Here is a 7725-nt window from a genome sequence, read left to right as displayed (position 1 = left end):
GTCCATCTCTATTATAACTGAAATCCAGATACTCTTCCATCAACTGGTGCTCAAAATGCTGCAAGGACGTCCTTGCCAGTTCATTTCTTACTCCAGATTCTAACCTTGGGAGCTGCTTATGTCCTACATGGGATTAATACAGTGCCCACCTAACCAACTCAAGTATAAACTGTACTTAATTGCACATGTATTCATTTTCAGTCTGGCTGACTTAAAACAGATTAAAATGTTTTCAATGGAAAAATTCTTATTTTTTCTAAAATAGTCAAATATACCACCACACATTTTACTGAATTACCATCCAAGTACCTTTCTTCCCTGAGAGGCATATTCAGAAGCTATAATGTAAGGAAACGACAGCTCTTATAATTCCCTGTAGTTCTCTGATACACGCACAATATAGGAAATACATGAGTATTAACATCGTGACACATCAAAACCAAGAGCTTAAGTGGACAAGATGTGGGGGCTAACAAGCTTCCGTGTATTTGCTCTTCTCTCTTCTCTTGTCCCTCTATATACGCACAAAAGTTTCTCTTTCAAGTTTAAAAACCTTTGTAAATTAAGGGGCACATCTTGAAATGTTCCATATGAAGAGATGATTGGTGTCATCTGAGTTCTTCATACCCATAAATGACACCTCTCTGAAGAGCACTCAAGATGTTCTGAGCTGAAATCATTACCTAGTCTACCACTTGAAATTTCCAACCTTACACCCATCTTTTTTCTCTTAACAGCTCACTCATTAGGACTCTTCCATTTTTTTTTTCTCTATCCTTCATTATCTTAGCTCAGACATAGCCTTATATATTAAACCCATTCTGTGTGCTTTTTATGGTTACTTTGCTTTAATATGCTGTCCCCAATGTATCAAAATATGATTTGGTGTCACTTTTCTTTGAAAAATATACACTACTGGAGAATATATTGGGATAAAACAGGCCCTTATGAGTCTGCCTGGAAACTATTCCTGAAAGAAAATGAAATCAAAGATTCAATACCTAATTACAAATACAATGTTGAAATACAAACCACATGTAAGTTCAAGCATGCTAAGTGATTTCTTTCAGGCCCTATTGCTCTTCAAAAGGAAATATCTTTCGTGATATATCCCATCACCAATTAGGGACATGATCAGAGTTATATTAACCTCAGCACTTAATTCAGGGAGTATTGCTTCAAGAGTTCTAATTGCCTCCATGAATTCTTCATGTATTTAATAAATGTGTATTAAGCATCTATCAGTATGCCTGGCAGTTGAAAATACATATATAGGAGCTCATTCCTACTTTTTCAAACCGGTCTCCCTGCCCTCTGTAAAGGGGAGAGACATAATCGAATCTCTTGAGTGGGCAATGACTGAATATATAATTGAGAATCTCTCCAGGTAATTTGGATACTCCCATCCATGCCCATTTGAGAAGCCCTGTTCTTTATCTTTTCTGTTGGAAATCTCATTTACTCTCATGGCTGCAAATAACTATGCAAATGACCCTAAAATCTATCCTTCTAGTATAGTTTTAGGAAACTTAGTTTTCTCCCCCAAACTCCAAAAACTTCTGTTTCTGGATTGTCTCCTTAAAGTGCTTCCTCACATAAAACTTCTTCAAAACCAAACTCAGGCTCTGTCTTCCTACACATGAACTTTCCACAACTTTCCTGTTTCATTCGCTATTGCTGTATATACAGCCACTGATAATGGAAAAGTAAGCATTCTTTTCTCCTCCCTCTTCTGTATCTTAGAACTTCCTATCTGTCTCACAGTCTGGTTAATTCTTTACCTACAATGTGTCTCTAAGCTGTCTGCTCTCCATCTTCACTATGACTTCCTACAGACTAGCATCAACTGATGTTTCAACAATCGTCACATGTTCTATCGAAATTCCTTCCTTGGTGCAATTCTTCAGTTATCATTCTAACGCAAAAGTCATGTAAGTTCACTCCTTGTTTCAAAAACTTTGAAGATACCTTCATCACTTCCCAGATTAATTTAAAATACATTAAAGGATACAACACTCCATAAATCTTACCTTTATTTCATGATCTGCTTGCTCTCTCCTGTGAACTAGAAGCACATAAAACTTCAGATTTTTAGGAAACCTTTCCCCTCTAGTGTGTCTGCATTTTTGAAACTGCTCCATTTAGTAGGACAAATTGGACTTGAAATGCAGCTTAACTTTAACCTTAGATTCACAACATATAAATTGAGAATAGCAATAACTATCTTGAAGATTTGCTAGAGGATTATTAAATGAGGTGTTTATAAGGCCCTGAACACATATCCTAGTACAAAATTAATGTTCAATAAGTGGTAGCTATTTAATGCTGTTTGTTTGTATCTGACAGTTTTAATTTAGCATTATATTGTATTTCTCCATGCCATGAAATAGTCTTTGAAAATATGATTATAAACTGCTGCAGAGTAATCAATCACATGGATATACCTTAATTAATTTTACCAAATGCCTATTGGTGAGCATTTACATTGTTCTCAACTCCTTAACTCTTATAAATAACACTGTAATAAATATCATAATGCATAAATCTTTGAGAATACCTCCAAATATTTTTTCCAAGACAAATTCCTACAAGTGAACATTTTCAGGCTCTAAAATCTTGTTGCCAAATTACTCTCCAGGAAGGTACCATTTGATGTTCCTGCTACCGGTATCAGAGAGTTCCTGTCTCCTGTACCTTTCAAATGCGCATATTGTATTCTTTCTCTCTCTCTCCCTCTGGTCTTTACCAGATGGTATCTTACTTGTTTTTGTTACAACCACCAAATAGTCCTCCATCTTTAACCCATCAGGCTTTTTTTTTTTTTTTTTTTTTTTTTTTTGGTAACAGACAGAGGCCCATTGGCTCTGAAGAATCTTGGGAGGTTTTTTTGTTGGTTTGTTGGGTTGGTTTTCTGGGTTTTTTTTTTGTTTTGTTTTGTTTTTTAATCTCTGTCTCTGTACTTATGGGAGTAGACTCTACATTTCAAGCATTGTCCAGAAACATTGCCTTTAATTAGCTATGTCTTAAGTAAACAAATCCCCTCTCCAAGCCCACCAATCCCCAGTTACCAAGCAACAAAAAAAGCCAAACACCCCATACTGGAGCATTTTATGATTCCCTGACATTCATCCCTCATGTCCTGACCTCAAAATATAAAAATCCATATTCCGTGATAAATGACAGGGTAATAATTAGGAGTAACAGAAGGGATAAAGCTACTTAACCTCAATATCCCAGCTCAGTCAAGATATAAAAGTATATTTATAAAATCACTGGTATAAATTATCCTTATCCAGCATCAAGAGATCAGTTAAACACCAAAAATTACATAAATCCTACTTATCAACTGGTGTAAGAGGAGATAAAGGCAACATTATTTTATACACTGTTTGCTAGCTAAGAAAACGCAGGATGATATAAGGCAAGTAGTTTAATAGGATTATGTTTATCTTCCGGTCATTGTCTCTCCAGGGTCAGGCATATTACAATCACTCAAAAATGTTGAATGAAAGAGTGAAGAAAAAAAAAATGTTAACGAGATTTGACTCGAAACTACTTTCACTTAAGCAGGGAGTCTTAGAATAGCTCTCAAAATTCTGATTAAATTTCCTCTCAACATTTAATTTGCATTTATTGGATTGATAGTAGATAAACATGGTTTTAATTTCACTATTAGCCATTTGTATTCTTTTGTGAAATATAACATTACATATACTTACATGACCTATGTTACATGAATCCTTTAGCCAGAAAGTCTGTCTGTGACAATTTAAGTAAATAAACATAGAATTTCAGAATGTATTTGAATATACAACCTAAAAGCAGGTGTTTGTGGCACAACCATCAAAATGTTCATATCTGGAACATACAAAGACCACCTGAAAATTAATAAGAAAATGAAAAACATTACCCTCCTAAAATAGGCAAAATACAAAAAAAAATTCATACAGGAAAAAATAGGAGTGAAAAGTCACTCAAGCAATCACTGATGCAGAATCAAAAACAAAAACAAAAAAAGCCTCCACAATGGGCTACTCGCTCACATCCACTAGACTCAAAAAATTAAAAAAATGACCTAGCTAAGAGTTGGTGAGGGAAATGCCTGGGTGGCATTCATCTCCTTCATTAAATCCCACCAAAATTGTTTCCAGCTGGCTGTGTGCCCCTGAATCAAATGTCACTGCTTCTCTCAAGGCTGTCACCCTTACATGACTGTTGATACATTTCTTATCCCTTCAGAATTAGCTGGCCTAACAGTTAATTTTGGTACCTGCATCGAATGTGTGGTTCCCTGAAATCCATACCTCTTTAAATAGTCTCTTTGTAAGTAAACCCTTTTTGCAGTATTCTATTTTGTGCATGTCATCTACTTATTGGGACATTGCCTGATATACATGGAGAGGGATGGGAAGAAAATTAGGGGGAAGGCCTATGAAAGGGTTTAAAAAAGTACTTGGAGGAACAAAGAGTAGATATTTGTTTAGAACCTGATGACTATCTTAAAATAAAAAACTAGCAAAAAAATAGAAGGGTCTTAATTCAGGAATATATTTAAGGTCCTTAGGTATTGCCTCATGAGACAGGGAAATGGCAGGTTGACCAATGTCCGAAGAAAAGAACTCTGGTAGCTCCTTGTGGGATAAACTGGGGCAAGATCTTGAAAACAAAGGGCCCATGACCTAGCAAGCCAGTGGGAACTGGGCTGATGACCTCCATCTTGGAGTGTATATTTGAAGGGACACCCACATAAAGTCCTTAAATATTCCCAGTCCTACATCACAATGTGCAGGTCCCCATTGTTTCTGGCATGCCTCATCTATGAAGTCTGGATGTCAGGCAAAGGGACGACATAACAAAACAGGAATTTAGTTAAACAGCTCTTTTTTGCTGCCAATAATATTTTAACTTGTATCCATAATAATGCTAATTATTTTCTATTGCCTCATTCAGGGCCTTTAGCAGCATTTCATATTCCACTCTAGGTGTGTTTTGAGCTTTTATGGCACCAAAACAAATACTCATTAGTGTTTTGTTCTGCCTTCTTTTAAACCCAGTCTTTTTATATCGTTACTTTGTCCACAACGAACTCTGAAATGTCTGTTTAGCACAATCTGCAGATTTAATTAATGTGCCATTTTTCTCATCTTCTAGATGATTAATAAAGATGTTGAATAAAATCAAGCTTAATACCACAATAACGTGTGGCACCCTGTATCCAACTCCCTCTAAGTGCATTCAAATGCAGTCGGCTTTGGTATCCGTTCTTGGCCCTTTTTGATACTCTCAATCCATGTGAGAAGTGTCTTTCCCGAGCCATGTTGGGGTTTGCAAACCTCAGGTGGAAGCCTCCATGGGAAGAAAAACTCCTCCATGGATCGCAGCACCTGCACCACCGACTGACCTGGTTCAGTGTTGTGTGAAAGTCACGCTGATTTGGATTTCTGGAAAGATACAACCTACCTTCTTCTAGTGCTTGAGGTTTTCAGTGTTCACGTAGTCACTTTATAATCCAGTCCTTGCAACCACCAGTAACATTATCAAGCTCATTCTACATATCTCATGAGGAACTGGAGACTCCAATTATAGAAAGCTAATGAGAGTTCCAACCCTAGGATTCTGGAATTCATACTTGCTAATGCTTAATTTGGTGTTCTAACTAATTGAGTTTCTTTTTTTTTTTTTAATTTTTTTTTAACGTTTATTTATTTTTGAGACAGAGCATGAACGGGGGAGGGGGAGAGAGAGAGGGAGACACAGAATCAGAAGCAGGCTCCAGGCTCTGAGCCATCAGCCCAGAGCTCCACGCAGGGCTCGAACTCACGGACCGCGAGATCGTGACCTGAGCTGAAGTCGGACGCTTAACCGACTGAGCCACCCAGGCGCCCCAGATTGATTTTCAGTATCAGTTTTGGGGAAGACTCTTCTTACCATATCTTCACCTCAGTGCTTGGAAGCGAAAGTTAAAAAGATCTTCTAAATTCCCAGCAACGGGAATTTTAATGTTTCTCAACACTTGGGTTTGTGGTGGTTCTTACTGATATTAAGCCAGTTATTAAAGGCAAACAAATGAGAAAATGAAAGGTGGTCTTTGAAATACTCCCCTGTCGGCAGTAGGTACTTATAGATATGCCCATAGATGAGCTCATCTTTCTGTTTAACAGAAAATGTACGCAGTAACTCAGAGTCAGCTAAGCTATTATTAATGCCAGTTTATCTTATGAGTGGGTTGTTCTAGCTGATTTTCTGCTTCATAAGAGAGGTTTTACTACCATCCCCTAGGCTAGGTCCTCCTCCTTCTGCTCAATCACGGAACCCCTGAATTCATCCCAAGGCCACAGAGACCTTTGGCCTCTATTAACCAGCACTCAGTTTCCTCTCTAGGGAGAAATGCCAGAAGCTGACAGCATATTCTTCACTTGCTCTTGCCTCTGGTATGATTGGCAGTGGAGGGTTTCTCATCCAAGATGTACTGCTGATTTCCAGCTCACTGCAGGGCCCTCTGTGCATGAGGCCTGTCTGGAGTTCCTAGGCATGTGTGTGTGTGAGGGACCTCTCTGTGCCCAGGCCAAAACCGATGATAAAGAGCCAGATGAAGGATGAGAACCACAGAGAGCAAGGTTAAGTATTTCTTCATTAAGCTTCTGCCTCTGGCTCATTCTTAGGACACTGTTAAAATCTGTTGTGTGATCCTTGGGCAAGTTATATAACTTCGGTTTTTCTCATCAGTAAGGATAATAATAAAAGCAGAAACTTCAGTGGACACAAGATATGTAATGTGCCCCAAAAGTAAAATGCATAAATGCGTATTTTGCATGCTAGACCTCCTTTCCTCCGTCTCCTAAGTCATTATAATTTTCTACTAAAACTTACCACATTAAAGGCTCTCACCTTCTTAAAGAAATTAGTGTAGCACAACATATAAGGAAACAATTATTGCAGGTGAAGTTTTTATATATCTTTGAATAATAAGTAGAAAGTAAAGCATACTTTTTTAGGTTTGTGTTAATAAACTTTTAAATGAAACTCATTATTAACCAAAGATAAAAATGGAAAGAACATGTCTCAAGCCAATTCTTCAGGGTACAAAGCAGGATTTGGTGCCTAAATCCTAACACTTATCTCCTCGCCATACCCCAAGCTCTGACCTCAGGATACGAACAAGAGAACTAAATCAAATGGGAGTCAGACTTCAGCTCGATCATAAAGCTTGATTGGAGTGTGTGTCAGGGACTTGAAGCCAAAATGAGATTTCCTTCTCTTTCAAGGATGGTCAGGTACATAGCATTAGCCACCCTGACCTGCTTCTCCAGGTGTATTTATCCCGTGGGTATCAGAAGAGATTGGAGAGTCATTGTATCTGAGGAGAGAGAGGTAGTCTCTTCCATGAGGTGGGTTGAATAAGAGCTGTCAAGGGAAAGGGGAATCTGTGAAGGAAAGAGAAGAGAAAAGGTGGAAGCTTCTTTGACCACAACTTCTGAGAGCATCTAAGTCTTAGTAGTCATTGCCTAGTCACAGTCAGAGGTACAAAGGTCAGCAGAAAATCACTCTCCTTACACGAACACCTGCCACAGTCATAATACTGGTACATTTGCTTCATAAAGTTGGCGTCAGAGTTGTTCTTGGACACATTGGGGCATTTTCCCCAGTAACAGCGCTCAATGGGCAAACCATCCTTTATTTAAAATTCTTTAAGCAACTCAGTCTCAGGAGCAAATAATAAAGGGG

The sequence above is a fragment of the Panthera onca genome, chromosome B3 (genome assembly GCF_046562875.1).
Source record: "Panthera onca isolate mPanOnc1 chromosome B3, mPanOnc1 haplotype 2, whole genome shotgun sequence".
NCBI lineage: Eukaryota > Metazoa > Chordata > Mammalia > Carnivora > Felidae > Panthera > Panthera onca.
This window is presented reverse-complemented; position numbering follows the sequence as displayed.